Here is a 15,389-nt window from a genome sequence, read left to right on the forward strand (position 1 = left end):
CATTCGCCATTTCAATTTCATCTCCCTGCTGCCCCAACTTTCTACTACTCCAGCCAACAAGCCTCTTTGCTTCAGACTTTCCTACCTCCTCCAGGCCTTTGTCTAAGCTGTTTCCTACATCAGGAATGCCCTTTATATATCCCTTTCTCTTTCTCTCGGGCTTATGAAAATCCTACCCATCGTTTACTGCTTTGCTCCTTTCTCTCCTCCTACAAGGAAGCCATGTATGATTAGAAAGTGACCCCTCCCATTCCTGAAATTTGATGGTGCTTACTACTGATATCTCTCCCATGGCACTTAATTATCGTTTAGTGACAGGTATTACAGTCATTTGAATGCCTATCCATAATGGAGAGAAGAAGGTTATATCTTTGCACTCTGAGCTCGATCAGTGGCCACTTTGCCTCCAAAACCAGAGAAGACCCAACTCAGCTCAGGGAGGAGATCGTCAAGATAAGACTGCCAGAGTCTTCCTGCTGTCCAAAAATGCCCCACCCCCATGTTGGGGTCCAGCCTTGCCTTTCTCTAGGTTGTCCATATACAACCAAGACCCAGAGGTGGCTCCAGAGATAAATACGGTCCCAGAAAACACTTGAGATGGACAGGAGGGCTACTGGTGAGGAGGCAGGCGCAGAAGTGAGATGACTGGAGGCTGAGAATGGTGAGGTTGGTCCGTTCATCAGTGACACCCACCATTGAGACCCCTTCACAGGCAAGGTGACATTACAGTGGGGTTCAATGAGAACAATGAGGGGCATTGGACTCTCTCCAAGATCCCACTATTGTCACAAGGGGGAGGATATGAATCTTGGAAAGTACGGGCTGGGACTATGCCCCAAATGTCAAGGACTAGAAACAAGGTGTTGAAAATAAGGCCAGGAATAGGTCACTCCTTTTCCCCACAGGAGTGGGTCAAGGGTAGCTGGGAATGTTAGGACAGTGTGATCACCATCCTCTCCGCTATGTCATGATGCAAATTGTGGTTGCAGTTGTTATTCATGGTGTGAGGTGGTGTGAATTGAGGTACTGACCAGAATTGTCTATGAAGTCATCATGGGTGGGGTAGGGGGGCATCAATTTGCATAATGGAAGATGAAAAGCTGGTACTTGGCTTTGAGGTAAGTGGAAGCAAGTGCTGGTTGGTATATCAGTCAGGTTATACTGAGAAAACAAATATTCCTAAGTCTCAGTAGCTTACAACAGTAGAGGTTTATTTCTCACTCATACTACTTGCCCATCTCAAAGTCTTTGCTGTCCTCTATGTCATCTTCACTTGGATACCCAGGCTGATGGAGCAGCCCCTATCGGGAACATTACAAGTCTTGTGGCAGTGGGAAATGACAGATAGCAAAACCACAAGCTGGCTCTTACAGCTTCTTTCCAGAGATGACATGCAGCTCTTCCACCCAGGTTTTGTTGTCCAAACCAAGTCACGTGGTTGTCTCTGAGTTTGATAAGACAAGGATATAAAATCCTTCATCAGGGAGAGGCACCGGTCTGATTCCAAGCCTGATATCAGTGCTGTGGGAAAGTACAATTCACCACAGGGAGGTAAAACAAATATATTGAACAATAACATAACCTACCACAGCTGGGATCTTGGCAGTGGTAACGGTTTATGCTAATCAAGATCCATCAATGACATTGGTGGACAGGATCAAACCACTGGTGAGTTTTTCTGTGCTTGTCAGACAAAGCTAATGGAGCTGGTCCCTCTAATGGTAGAATTAGTAGGGTCAGACGGGGTGCTGGTGAGCTCAACCCTAACTCCAACCCTAGGAGTCGAAGATGTTTGAGAACTACCCACAGTGAAGGAGGGGAATCTCTTATTCTGGAGAAAAGGAACACTGTGATTATGTTAGAAGGGGGAGGGGATCCAGAACTGAGATTTGAAAACATGCTCACAGAAGTATTGGAAGTGATTACTAACAAGGGAAGGAGGTACCTTCAACACTGGGACCTGCATCAATATATACAGTGATATGAGAAACTGAGATGGTAAAAACTGGTATATTTCTGGACACTCTGTAAAAGAAATAAGACAGTAATAAAGAGAATTTTGGTACTGATGGAAAATGGTAGAACATGATCTATCATATCTTAAAATCAAGAAATAGGGTAATGTTGAGGATAAAAATCAATTCACAAAGAAATATTTATAGTACAACTCCATTTTTATAAATTTTAAAGGCTAATCTAAACACTATTTTAAGATTTTATATGTGTGTAGTAATGCTATAAAAATCAAAGTACTTATCAAACCAAAATTTAGGGGGATGGCTCCATAGTGTAGTAATTAGCACGTCTGCTTTATATCCAGAAGGTCCTGGGTTCACACCCCAAGTGGAGCCACATACTCCAGGTGCGCCAGGTCCCAGATGCACGCTGAGAGCATATGGGAGGAGACGCCCTCCCTTCAGAGACCCAGTTCTTAAGGGGAAATGGCAACATCCATAGGTCATGGGTGGAAGGGGGTGGAATTAAAGAGGGGGAAAATGTAAAAAAAAAATTAGGATAGCAGTTATCATAAAAGAAGGAAGTGTATGTAAGTGGTGAGAAGCATCAGGGGGTTTCTAAGTATGTGATGTTCAATTTTCTAACCTGGGTAGTGGGTAAATGGATGTTCTTTTATTATTATTTTTTAATTGTGTTTATGTATTTTTCACAATTTTATGCATAATATATTTCTCAAAAAATTTTAAAGGAATAGACAGTAACATAGCACATTCTAAATAATCAAATACTGAAGTTATTTTTTTTAAATAAAAAACAAGACAGTGATGCTCACTATTGCCATTATTATTTTGACACTATTTTGGGAGTTTTAGCTAAAGTAATAAGGCAAAAAATCAAAATAAATACTTGGCATAAACAATAGAAAAAGTTAAACGCCCCAATTTTTGCTGATGAAATTGTTGTATCATTAGAAAACCCAAAGATGCTAGTGGGGAAAAATTACTAATATTAAGAAGCTTTGATAAGGTGGCTGGCTATAATATAAAATAAGTTTCTCCATTCTAAAAATAACCAGCTAGAAATGGAAACTGAAGAAAAAATATTCCATTTAGAATAGAAATTCGAATGGAAAAATATTTAGGAACAAATTTAATAAAATATAACATACTTCACATGAGGAAATATATAACATGTTATTATTTGAGGACATACAGCAAGATCTGAACAAATGGAAAATTAGTACCAAGTTCTTGAGTATAAAGATTTTACAACAAAAATATATCAAGTTCCCTAAAATTAATGTACACATTTAATGCAATTTTAATTTAGATCCCAACAGGATCAGATATTTTTAAATGGCTTTAATTACCTTAAAGTTTATGTAGATGAATACTTTGTAAGAATACACTAGAATACTGAAAAATTACTGCGAGGCTTTCATTTTCATGTATTTAAAACATGCTACAAAACTACTGTAATTCAAACAGTATGGTGTTGCCATATGAATAAACAATCGATCCATGAAACAGAATGGAAAAGCCAGAAATAAATCCAATTATTTTAATATACAACAAAGATGTAATTTAATTCAGATGAAGGAATGGATTAAATGCTCCAATCAAAAGACATAGGGTAACTGAATGGATAAGAAAACAAGACCCATGCAGATGCTGTCTACAAGAGACCCACTTCAGATCAAAAGACACTCACGGACTTAAAGTAAAGGGATGAAAAAGATATTTCACACAAACGAAAACAAACAAAAAAAAGCCGGGGTAGCAACACTTATGTTACATAAAATAGACTTTAAAACAAAGGCTCTAAAAAGAGATTTAAAAAAAAAAGGACGTTACGTAATAATAGAGGGGTTGATATATCAAGAGGACACAACCCTAGTAAACATATACACACCCAAAATATGAGCACCTACATACATAAAGCAATTATTGACTGACATAAAAGGAGAGATCAATAGTAATACACTCACAGTAGGAGACTTTAACATCCCATTGACACCAATGGACAGATCTTCCAGGCAAAGAATCAACAAGGAAATAAGGAGCCTAAAAGATACACTAGAACAGGTGGACTTAATAGATATTTGCAGAGCATTTTACCCCAAAGCAGCAAAATATACATTCTTCTCAAGTACACATGGAACATTTTCAAGGATAGACCACATGTTAGGATACGAATCAAGTCTCAATAAATTTAAGAAGATTGAAATCATATCAACCATCTTCTCTGGTCACAATGGTATGAAACTAGAAATCGACTACAAGGGGAAAAAAAGGAAAATACACAAACACATGGAGATCAAGGAAGAAATCAAAAGATACCTAGAGACAAATGAAAATGAAAACACATGACTCAAAATTTATGGGACACAGCAAAAGCAATCCTAAGAGGAAAATTCGTAGTAATACAGGCCTACCTCAAGAAACAAGAAAAAGCTCAAATATACAATCTAAACTTAAAATTAAAAGAACTAGAAAAAGAACAGCAAATAAAGCCCAAAGTGAATAAAAGGAAGGAAATAATAAAGATCAGAATGGAAATAAATGAAATAGAGTCTAGAAAAACAATACAAAAGATCAATGAAACCAAGAGCTGGTTCTTTGAAAGCACAAACAAAATTGACAGACCCTTAGCCAGACTCATCAAGGAAAAAAGAGAGAGGACTCAAATAAATAAAATCAGAAATGAAAGAGGAGAAATAACTATGGACTCCACAGAAATACAATGGATCATAAGAAAATACTACGAGCAATTACACACCAACAAATTGGACAATCTGGAAGAAATGGACACATTCCTAGAAACATACCATCTCCCAAGATTGAGTCAAGAAGAAACAGAAAATCTGAACTGACTGATTACCACCAGTGAAGTGGAATCAGTAATCAAAAACCTCCCCAAAAATAAAAGACCTAGACCAGATGGCTTCATTGGAAAATTTTACCAAACACTTAAAGAAGAATTATCACCTATTCTTCTCAAACCATTCCAAAAAATTCAAGAAGAGGGAAGGCTCCCTAACTCCTTTTATTAGGCCACCATTACCTCGATTCCAAAACCAGGCAAAGGCATTATAAAAAAAGAAAACTATAGGCCGATGTCTCTTATGAAGATTGATGCAAAAACCCTGAACAAAATAGCAAACTGAATTCAGCAATACATTAAAAATATCATACGCCATGATCAAGTTGTATTTATTTCTGGGATGGAAGGTTGGTTCAATATCTGCAAATCAATTAATGCAATACACCACATTAACAAATCAAAAGATAAAAACCATATGATCATATCAATAGATACAGAAAAAGTGTTTGACAAAATTCAGCATCCATTTATAACAAACAAAAAACTCTCAGTAAAGTGGGAATAGAGGGAACATACCTCAACATAATAAAGGCCACATATGACAAAACTATAGTTAACATCATGCTCAATGGGGAAAGGCTGAAAGCATTTTCCTCAAGGTCAAGAATAAGACAAGGATGCCCACTTTCACCACTCTTCTTCAACATTTTATTGGAAGTCTTAGCCACAGCAATAAGACAAGAAAGAGAAATAAAAGGCATTCGAATTGGAAAGGAAGAAGTAAAACTCTCATTATGTGCCTATAGCATGATATTACATATAGAGAACCCTAAAGATTCCACCAAAAAACTGTTAGAACTGATCAATGAATTCAGTAAAGGAGCAGGTTACAAAATAAATATTCAGAAGTCAGTGACATTTATAAAATGATGAACTTTCATCACCAATGATGAACATTCAGAAAGAGAAATTAAGAAAACAATCCCATTGCATCAAAAACTATAAAATACCTGGGAATCAAATGAACCAAGAAAGTAGAAGACCTGTTTTCAAAAAATTGTAAGTCATTGAAAAAAGAAATTGAAGAAGATACAAGTATATGGAAGCATATGCCCTGTTCATGGGTAGGAAGAATCAACATTGTTAAAATGTTCATACTACCCAAAGCAATCTATAGATTCAATGCACTCCCTACCAAAATCCCAATGGCATTTTTCAGAGAGGTAGAACAAACAATTCTAAAATTTATATGGAGCCATAAAAAAAAAAACAAACAGCCAGGGCAATCTTGAGAACACAGAACAAAGTTGGAGGTATCACATTACTTGATATCAAACTATACTAAAAAGCTACAGTAATCAAAACAGCATGATACTGGCATAAAAACAGATACATTGATCAATGGAAAAGAATAGAGAGCACAGAAATAAGTCCATGCCTACATGCTTACTTAATATATGACAAAGGAGGTAAGAATATATAATGGGGTAAAGACAGTCTCTTCAATAAATGGTGTTGGAAAAACTGGACAGATACATGCATAAGAAGATGAAGAAGAAGAAGAAGAAGAAGAAGAAGAAGAAGAAGAAGAAGAAGAAGAAGAAGAAGAAGAAGAAGAAGAAGAAGAAGCAGCAGCAGCAGCAGCAGCAGCAGCAGCAGCAGCAGCAGCAGCAGCAGCAGCAGGACCATCTTCTTTCACCGTATACAAGAATAGACTCAAAATAGATTAAAGATTTAAATGTAAGACCTAAAACCATAAAACTTTTAGAAGAAAACATAGGCAGTAAACTCTCAGATATTAGTAATAAGAATTTCTTTTCAGATATATCTCCTCAGGCAAAGGAAACAAAAGAAAAAATAAACAAATGGGACTAAATCAAACTAAAAAGTTTTTGTACAACAAAGGAAACCATCAACAAAACAAAAAGACAACTGACTGTTTGGGAGAAGATATTTTCTAATGATATATCTGATAAGGGGTTAATATCCAAAATTTATAAAGAACTTATACAACTCAACAACAAAAAAACCAAACAGTCCAATTAAAAAATGGTCAGAAGACCTGAACAGATACTTCTCCAAAGAGGAAATACAGATGGCTAACAGACATATGAAAAGATGCTCAAGGTCAATAATCATCAAAGAAATGCATATTAAAACCACAATGAGATATTACCTCACATCTGTCAGAATGGCCATCATCAATAAATTGAAAAACAGCAAGTGTTGGTGTGGATGCAGAGAAAGGGGAACCCTCATACATTGTTGGTGGGATTGCAAATTGCTACAGCCACTATGGAAAACAGTATGGAGGTTCCTCAAAAAATTAAAAATGGATATACCTTTTGACCCAGCAGTTTCACTTCTGGGTATTTATCTAAAGAAAACCAAAACAATAATTCGGAAAGATATATGCACTGCAATATTCATGGCAGCACAATTTACAATAGCCAAAATATGGAAGCAATGTAAATGCCCATCAACAGACAATTGGATAAAGAAATTATGGTTCATCTATACAATGGAATATTACTCAGCCATTAAAAAAAATGAAGTCCTATCCTTTGCAATGACATGGATGGACCTAGAGGTTATTATGCTGAGTGAAATAAGTCAGACAGAGAAAGATAGATATCATATGATTTTACTTATGTGCGACATCTAAGGAACAGAAAGAACAAACTAAGCAAAAACAGATTCACAAATATAGTGGACAATTTGGTGACAGACAGAGGGGAGGGAGGTTGGGAGGCTGGGAGAATGGAGTAAAGGGTTAAAGAAGTACAAATTAGTAGTTGATAGTTGGGCATGGGGAGCTTGGAAGAGAGAATGTGGTTAGGATTAATATGATGGCAAGTGGAGGGCCAGGGGAGGGAGGAAGCAATTAAGAGGATCGTTTTATGAACATTATAGATGTCTAACCAATGTACTGCACATTTAAAACTAATTTAAATAAATCAATTTAATTTAAAAAATCAATTAAAGTAATTCATCACATCAACAAGCTAAAAAAGAAAAATCATATTAATAGATGCAGAAAAAACATCTGACAAAATTCAACACCCATTCATGATTTGGGAAAAAAAAAAACTCTCAGTAAACTAGGAATAGAGGGGAACTTTCTCAACTTAATAAAGAATATCCAAAAAAACTCTACAGTTAACATTAAATTTAGTGGTGGGGATCCCAAAGCTTTTCCATTAGTATTAGGTACAAGGCAAAGATGTCCCCTCCCACCATCATACTAGAAACTCTAATACAATAATATAGGAAAAAAAATAAAAGGTACACAGATTGAGAAGGAAGAAAGAAATCTGTATTTATCCATGGATGACATGATCATCTATGTAGAAAATCAACAATAACATTCCAGGAACTAATAAGCAATTATAACAAGGTTGCAGGAAACAAAGTTAATAAACAAAATTCAAACACTTTTGTATATACTAACAGTGAACAAGTGGAATATGAAATTAATACCATTTAATTAGCATCTCCCAAAATGAAATATTTAAGTCTAAACACAGCAGAATATGTATAAAATCTATATAAGGAAAACTACAAAACTCTAAAAAACAAAATCAAAGATGAACTAAATAAATGGAAAGATAGTCCATGTTCATGGATAGGAAGGCTCATTTCATCAAGATGTCAGATCTTTCCAACTTGATCCACAGATTCAATGAAATCTCGGTCAAAATCCCAGCAAGTTAATTTGTCAATATCAACCAAGTGACTCTAAAGTTTATTGAGGAAAACAGAATATCCACAATTACCAATCGAATATTGAAGGAGAAGAACAAAGTTAAAGAACTGACCCTCACCAACTTCAAGGCTTACTATACAACTATAGTAATCAAGACAGCATAGTACTGGCAAAAGAATAGACAAATAGATCAATGGAACAGAAGAGAGAGCCTAAGAAGATATTAACCCGAAGGAGTGGAAAACTTAAGTTCACACAAAAACCTATACATAGATGTTTATAGCAACTTTTTCATATTACCAAAACTTGAAAGCAACCAAGATGTCCTTCAGTAGGTCACTAATGAACTGTGCTACACCCAGACAAGGAAATATAATTCAGTGATAAAAAGAAATGATTTATCAAGCCATGAAATAACACAAAGAAAACTTAAATGCATATTTCTATATGTAAGAAGCTGATCTGAGAAGGCTACATACTGTATGATTCCAACTATATGACATTCTGAAAAAGACAAAATTGTGGAGGTAGCTATTGATCCCTGCCCTCCCTCCCTCACAGATAAAAAGATCAGTGGTTTTCAGGAGTAGGGACAAATAGGTGGAGCACGGAGAATTTTTAGGGCAGTTAAAATGCTCTATATGATACCATATGATGGATGCATGTCATTGTACATTTGTCCAAACCTATAAAATGTATGACACCACAAGTGTAATGTAAGCTATGGACTTTGGGCAATTTCGATGTGTCAATGCAGTTTCCTCAAATGTAATAAATGTTCCACACTCATGAGGGATATTGATAATGCGGCAGGCTGTGCATGTGTAGAGACAGAGGGTACATAGGAATTCTCTGCACCTCCCCTTCAGTTTTGCTATAAAGCTAAAACTGCTCTAAACAATAAAACTTCTCTTTAAAAAAAAACAAATCACTAAAAAATTCTAACATAAGGATATTAATAGTGCCAATAATAGTGTCACAGTCACTTCTATAGAAATAGCTCAGGGCACTGATATGACTAAATAGCTTCACCAGTGAAACTTACCAAACATTTGAGGAAGAAATAATACCAATTCTACACAAATTCTTCCAAAAAGTAGAAAGGAGAGAAAACCTCCCAACTCAATTTGTAAAGCCAACATTACACTGATACCAAAGCCAGACAAAGATATTACAAGAAAACTACAGAATAATATCCCTCAAGAATACAGAAACAAAAATCTTCAATAAATATTAGCAAATAGAATTTAGCAATATATAGAGAGGCACTTAAAAATGGCATAGATTAGAGAGGCTTTGTTCACCCCTCTTGTGACCACATCAAAGTTGGGACAGAAACACAGAGCATAAAACAAGCAAAGTCACCTGGGATCTAGATGAACAGAAGCACTGCAACCAGGGAGAGAAATAAGAAATGACCCTGCAATAGTAGGATGGGGCAAAGACATGAGGCTGCCTGGTCCCCAGTGGCTGAGTGAGACAGAGGTTACAGCAGTGGCAGCTGGCAGTTGTAGATGCCTCTTAAAGGGGCCTTGTAGCAACCAGACTTTTGCAATGACGGAGCTGCTCACTCTGAGAACCAGTGCTGGACTGGCTGCTCAGGGGACACCAGAGACTTACAGGAGGACACTGAGTTGTCAGAGTGAGGGCCAGAGGTGAGGCTTTCTCTCAGGCAGAAGTGCTGTAGGTAACCATTGTTCCTCTGTTGAGCCCTCCTCACTCCCAGTGTGTGGATGCAGTGCTGAGACTCATCAAACTAGATAACAGGTCACTTGGCCCAGAGGATTACCTGAAACTCTGCCTCCCCCAACTCGTGGTCCTACCCTAGACATTTCCAGTTGTGTCCTCAGCAAATCCTGTGTCACTTGCTGAACAAACCTGAAGGCCTACACTGGCGGCAGCTGGCCTTGGTTTCTGGCTTGGCTTCTTGAGGCAACTGTAAGCACAGCATCTGTGGATTGCTTGCTAAATCTTAACATATGGCCCTGGTGGGGCACTGGCTGGGGCTAAACTTGGCCTGTAGCTGAGCCTCTCTCAGGACTGTGCTGCTGGACACCTATTACACAAAACCATGTTAATAAAACTGGGAGACTTAGGAACTTTGATTAGTACATAGAAACAGACACAATAATGCAGCCAAAATGGAAAGACAAAGAAGTAGAAACCATATGAAAGAATGAAACAAAGACACGGGAAAAATGGAGTCAAGCAATCTAACAGATGCAAAGTTCAAAACACTGGTTACAAAAATGCTCAATGGAATTAAGGGAAGTGTAGATGAACTCAATGAGAACTTTAACAGAGAGATAAATAACATAAAAATAAAAATAAAAATGGAAATTATAAAAGGGAACCAGTCGGAAATGAAGGACACATTATTGAGATGAAGAGTATATTAGAGAGAACCAACAGAATGGAGGAAGAAGTGGATTGAAACTCCAATATAGAGGATGGTGAAGCCAAGGACACCCAACCAGAATGGCAAGAAAAAAGTAACCAAGAATATAATATTAATTTAAGGAACCTATAGGACAAAATTAAGAGTAACAACATCCACATCATATGTGTACCTGAAGAGGGAGAACAAGAAGTTGAATATGTATTTGAAGAAATAATGATGGAAAATTTCCCTAACTTGGTAAAGGAAATAGACATACAACCTCAGGAAGCTCAGAGAGCCCCCCCCCCAAAAAAAATGAACCCAAAGAGCCCCACACCAAGACACATCGTAATTAAAATGCCAAAGGTTAAATACAAAGAGATTCAAAAGTGGCACAAGAAAAGCAATTAGTTACCTACAAGGGAGCTCCCATAAGACTAGCAGCCAATTTCTCAAAAGAAACTTTGCAGGACAGAGGGCTTGGGACAAAATATTTAAAGTGTTGAAAACTCAGGATCTACAACCAAGAATACTTTATTCGACAAAGCTATCGTTTAGAGTCCGAGGACAGATAAAAAATCTTCCCAGACAAAAATAAGGAATTCATCACCACCAATCCAGTATTACAGGAATTATTGGAGGGATTTCTTTAATGAGAAAAAACATGTATCTAAAACATGGGTAAAGAATGGTAATCACTATATATTTATCAACAAATACCTCAAATGGAAAAGAATTAAGTGCTCCAACCAAAAGACAGAGAAGCTGAATGGATTAGAAAATAAGACCCCTACATATGCTGCCTACAAGAGACTCACTTCAGATTAAAAGACACACACAGACTAAAAGGAAGGAGATGGAAAAAGATATTGCTTTGATGGCCTAAAGGATATTGTGCTGAATGAAGTAAGTCAGATGAAGACAAATACCACATGATTTCACATACATGTGGAATCTAAAGAACAAAATAAACAACAACAACAAAAGCAGAAACAAACTCATAGATACAGAGAATATTTTGAGGGCTACTAGATAGAAGGGGAGTTTAGGGAATGGTGAGGGTGGGGCAGAGGGATTAGGAAGTACAAATGGATAGCTGCAGGATGGACATGGGGATGTGAGGTGTAGCATAGGGAAAGTAGTTAATAATGTTGTAATAAAAATGTTGGGGGAAGAGAGATATTGTATTTAGTAGTATGATCACTTTGTGAGTTATATAGATCTCTAATCACTGTGCTGTACAGCTGAAACTAATATATTATATGCCAACTATAATTGAAAAAAATTCATTTAATTGAACAATGCAAATACAAGCAACAGTCTATCATATTTCAATAAAGCCAGAAAAAATTTAGCATTATGTAAAAATAATATATTATGAAGATATGACATAACACATGAAGATATGAGTTATGAACAGCTATGCACCAATTTACAAAATGTCAACATTCCTTCCCCCTGCCCCCAGCTTTATTTCTCTAGACTCTCAAGTGACTTTGCTCGCTGTTTGTTCTGTGTTTCTGTCTCAACTTTGATGTGGTCATAAGAGGGAATAAGTAAAGCTTCTATCATCTACACCATTTTGCCCGGTCTCCTATCAAGTATTATTATAGCTAAACAGGTACAAAATATAAGAATAGACAGAAACACATGAGTACTAGCAAACTATAATTCATCTCCTAGCCCATAATAAATCTAAAGGGCCGAAAAAAGAGAAACGAATGTAGAAATGATTTAATAGAATATAAAAAGCCTAAATAGCATAGTAAGGTGAATCTAATAGATCTATATAATTAATTCTGTATCCTAAAAACATAGTATGTATTTCTTTTGCAGGTGCCAGTGGAACATTCACAAACCTTACCATGCATTAGGCCAAAATAAACCCCCCACATCTCCAAAAGAATTATACAGTATTTCATTAGTTCTGAGGTATATATTTTTCTACATGTTGATGTCTCTAAAATGAGTGTCCATCTTATGATTGACTATATCTTACATATGTCATTGGCGACATTGTTCTTTCTTCCTTAGTGGTATTTAAAATAATGTTATAATACAAAGGGAAAAGTTTTAACTTTATAGTTGAGAAATATGGCAGATACTCCCTTAAACAAGTGAATACATCATATCAACATCCTTACCTCCTGAAATGAGGCACTGTGAAGGTCATAACATCACTTCTGTAGTATTCTGGCCAAGAACGAATAATCTTAATTTAATCATGTAAAAACATCAGACAAACCCAAATTGAGGGACATTCTACAAAATAATTGGCCAATGCTCTTCAAAGCTGTCAAGGTCCTGGAAGACCAAGAAAGATTGAGAAACTAGATTGGAAAAGATTAAGGAGCCATAACAACTAAGTGGAATGTATGATCCTGGATTGGCTCCTGGACCAGAAATAGGAAATCAATACAACAATAGGCAAAAGTTGAATTAGATCTATAGATTTTTCTCATAGTATTGTATCAATGGTCATTTCCTAGTTTTGATCATTATAACATGATGATGTAAAGTGTTAACACTTAGAAAAGCTGGGTGAAGGGTGTACAGGAACTCTTTATGCTGTTTTTGCAACATTTCTGTAAACCTACAAAATAAAGTTTAGAAATAAATAATGACATATCTTACAACTATAACATCTTAGAGCCAATGAAATAAGGTAGAGCAAACAACATTCTTTGATCATAATGCAATAACCTAAAAATTAATTTAAAAAAAACATTTAAAAAATCCTATCACCTAGAAATTTAAAACCCTTTCTTAAAAACTCTTAAGACAAAGAGGTGGCATAAGCCAAAATTACAGAACATCTAGAAAATTTAATAATAATAATAATAATAATAATAATACATATAAGGCCTATGAGATACTGGTAAAGTAATGTTTAGAGGAAAATTCATAGCATTTAAGTAATTATATCAATTAATAAGAATAAAGATCAATGAATTAAATATCTAGCTTCACAAATTACAAAACAATAAGATGTACTTAGAAAAGCAGAAGGAAAAATTAATAAAGAGCAGACTTAGTAAACTAGAAAACAGAAAAATGGGAACCCTTAAACAAATGAAAAGATGCTCAAATTCACTCATAATAAGAAAAATATAAATTAAGCTATGCTGAAAACACCATTCAACTCTTGAATAAGCCATGATTTTAAAAATATATATTATAACAAGCTGTGTTGGCAAGACTATAGGCCACCAGTAATTTTCGTATTTTAGTGAAGTGAGACAGTGGGGGCACATTTAGCTGTGTTAATGCCCATTCAATGTCAAGTATGCAGCTTTTCATTTAAAAGGAAGAAAATAAAGATGAATGAGGAAGTCTATGTACCAAACTGTAACTATCCCTAAAGACAATCTGTTAAGTTTTTTTAAAAAGTCAAGGTCTCTTTGAGGAAGACGCAATAGCAGCTTCAGCTGAGCTTTGTTTGTTCTGCTCGCTGTTGCTCCTGACTCACTGCTGTTCTCTCTCACAGAGTCTGTCAGGAGGCTGCACCACAGCTTTTAAAGATATGGGGAAGACACCTGAGGAACCATAGGTGGCGATTCACCGAATTAGTATTACTATGACCAGCCGCAATGTAAAATCTTTGGAGAAGGTGTGTGCTGACTTGGTCAAAAGTGCAAAGGACAAGAATCTCAAAGTAAAAGGACCAGTTCGGATGCCTACCAAGACTCTGAGAATCACTACAAGATAAAGTCCCTGTGCTGAAGGTTCTAAGACTTGGGATCATTTGCAGATGAGGATCCACAAGCGACTCATTGACTGGCATAGTCCTTCTGAGATTGTTAAGCAGTAACCTCCATCAATATCGAGCCAGGAGTCAAGGTTGAAGTTACCATTGCAGATGCTTAAATCAGCCTTTCTAGTAAATTGACTATCAGTTGTTTAAAAAAAAAAGTCAAGGTGCAAAAGAAGAGTATACACAAATGCTACAATTTATGTAAAAACCTGAGTTAGGGGCAGAAGGATATCTATTGCTAATAAATGCAATATGTGGCCAACAGTTATCTATTTCTAGGAACAGGAAATGGGTGTCTCAGACAGTGGTAAGATGGGAACCTTTTGAATTCTATGAGTTCATTAACTGTTCAAATAAATAAAATGTAACTTAAAAAGAAATCCCCTAGCCAGGAAATAATTTCTCTCCACTCTTCTGAAATCCTTCAGCTCTCATTTCTGAATCACATTCACCTGTACTACAGACATTTGTATGGGTGCCCAAGAGGGGAGTAGGAAGTAACAACTGAACTAAAGGAAGGGAGTCTTGCCTTAGATCCAGAGGGCTCCAGATGCTCCAAACTAATCCATCTCCCTGCACAGCTCCTATCTGTCAATGGCGCAAATCCTGCTGGCATAGCACCCAGCCCCTCACCTGGCCCTATGTTAAGTACCTGCAGGAACCCAATGCTGCCCCTCCCCAACTATTATGGCAGAAACTCAGCCTCTAAGAGAGCTGGGAGATGGCTCTTGGCCACTGCCCTCTCTCCATCACAAAGAGAATTAGATGTT

At 36.5% G+C, this 15,389-nt stretch overlaps 1 pseudogene; it reads left to right on the plus strand.

The window, feature by feature from the left end:
* The first annotated feature begins 1,085 nt into the window (after positions 1-1,085).
* Positions 1,086-14,732, plus strand: LOC118606708 (annotated as a pseudogene).
* The last annotated feature ends 657 nt before the right edge of the window (positions 14,733-15,389 follow it).

This window comes from Rousettus aegyptiacus, unplaced genomic scaffold, assembly GCF_014176215.1.
Source record: "Rousettus aegyptiacus isolate mRouAeg1 unplaced genomic scaffold, mRouAeg1.p scaffold_m13_p_8, whole genome shotgun sequence".
NCBI classification, from domain to species: domain Eukaryota; kingdom Metazoa; phylum Chordata; class Mammalia; order Chiroptera; family Pteropodidae; genus Rousettus; species Rousettus aegyptiacus.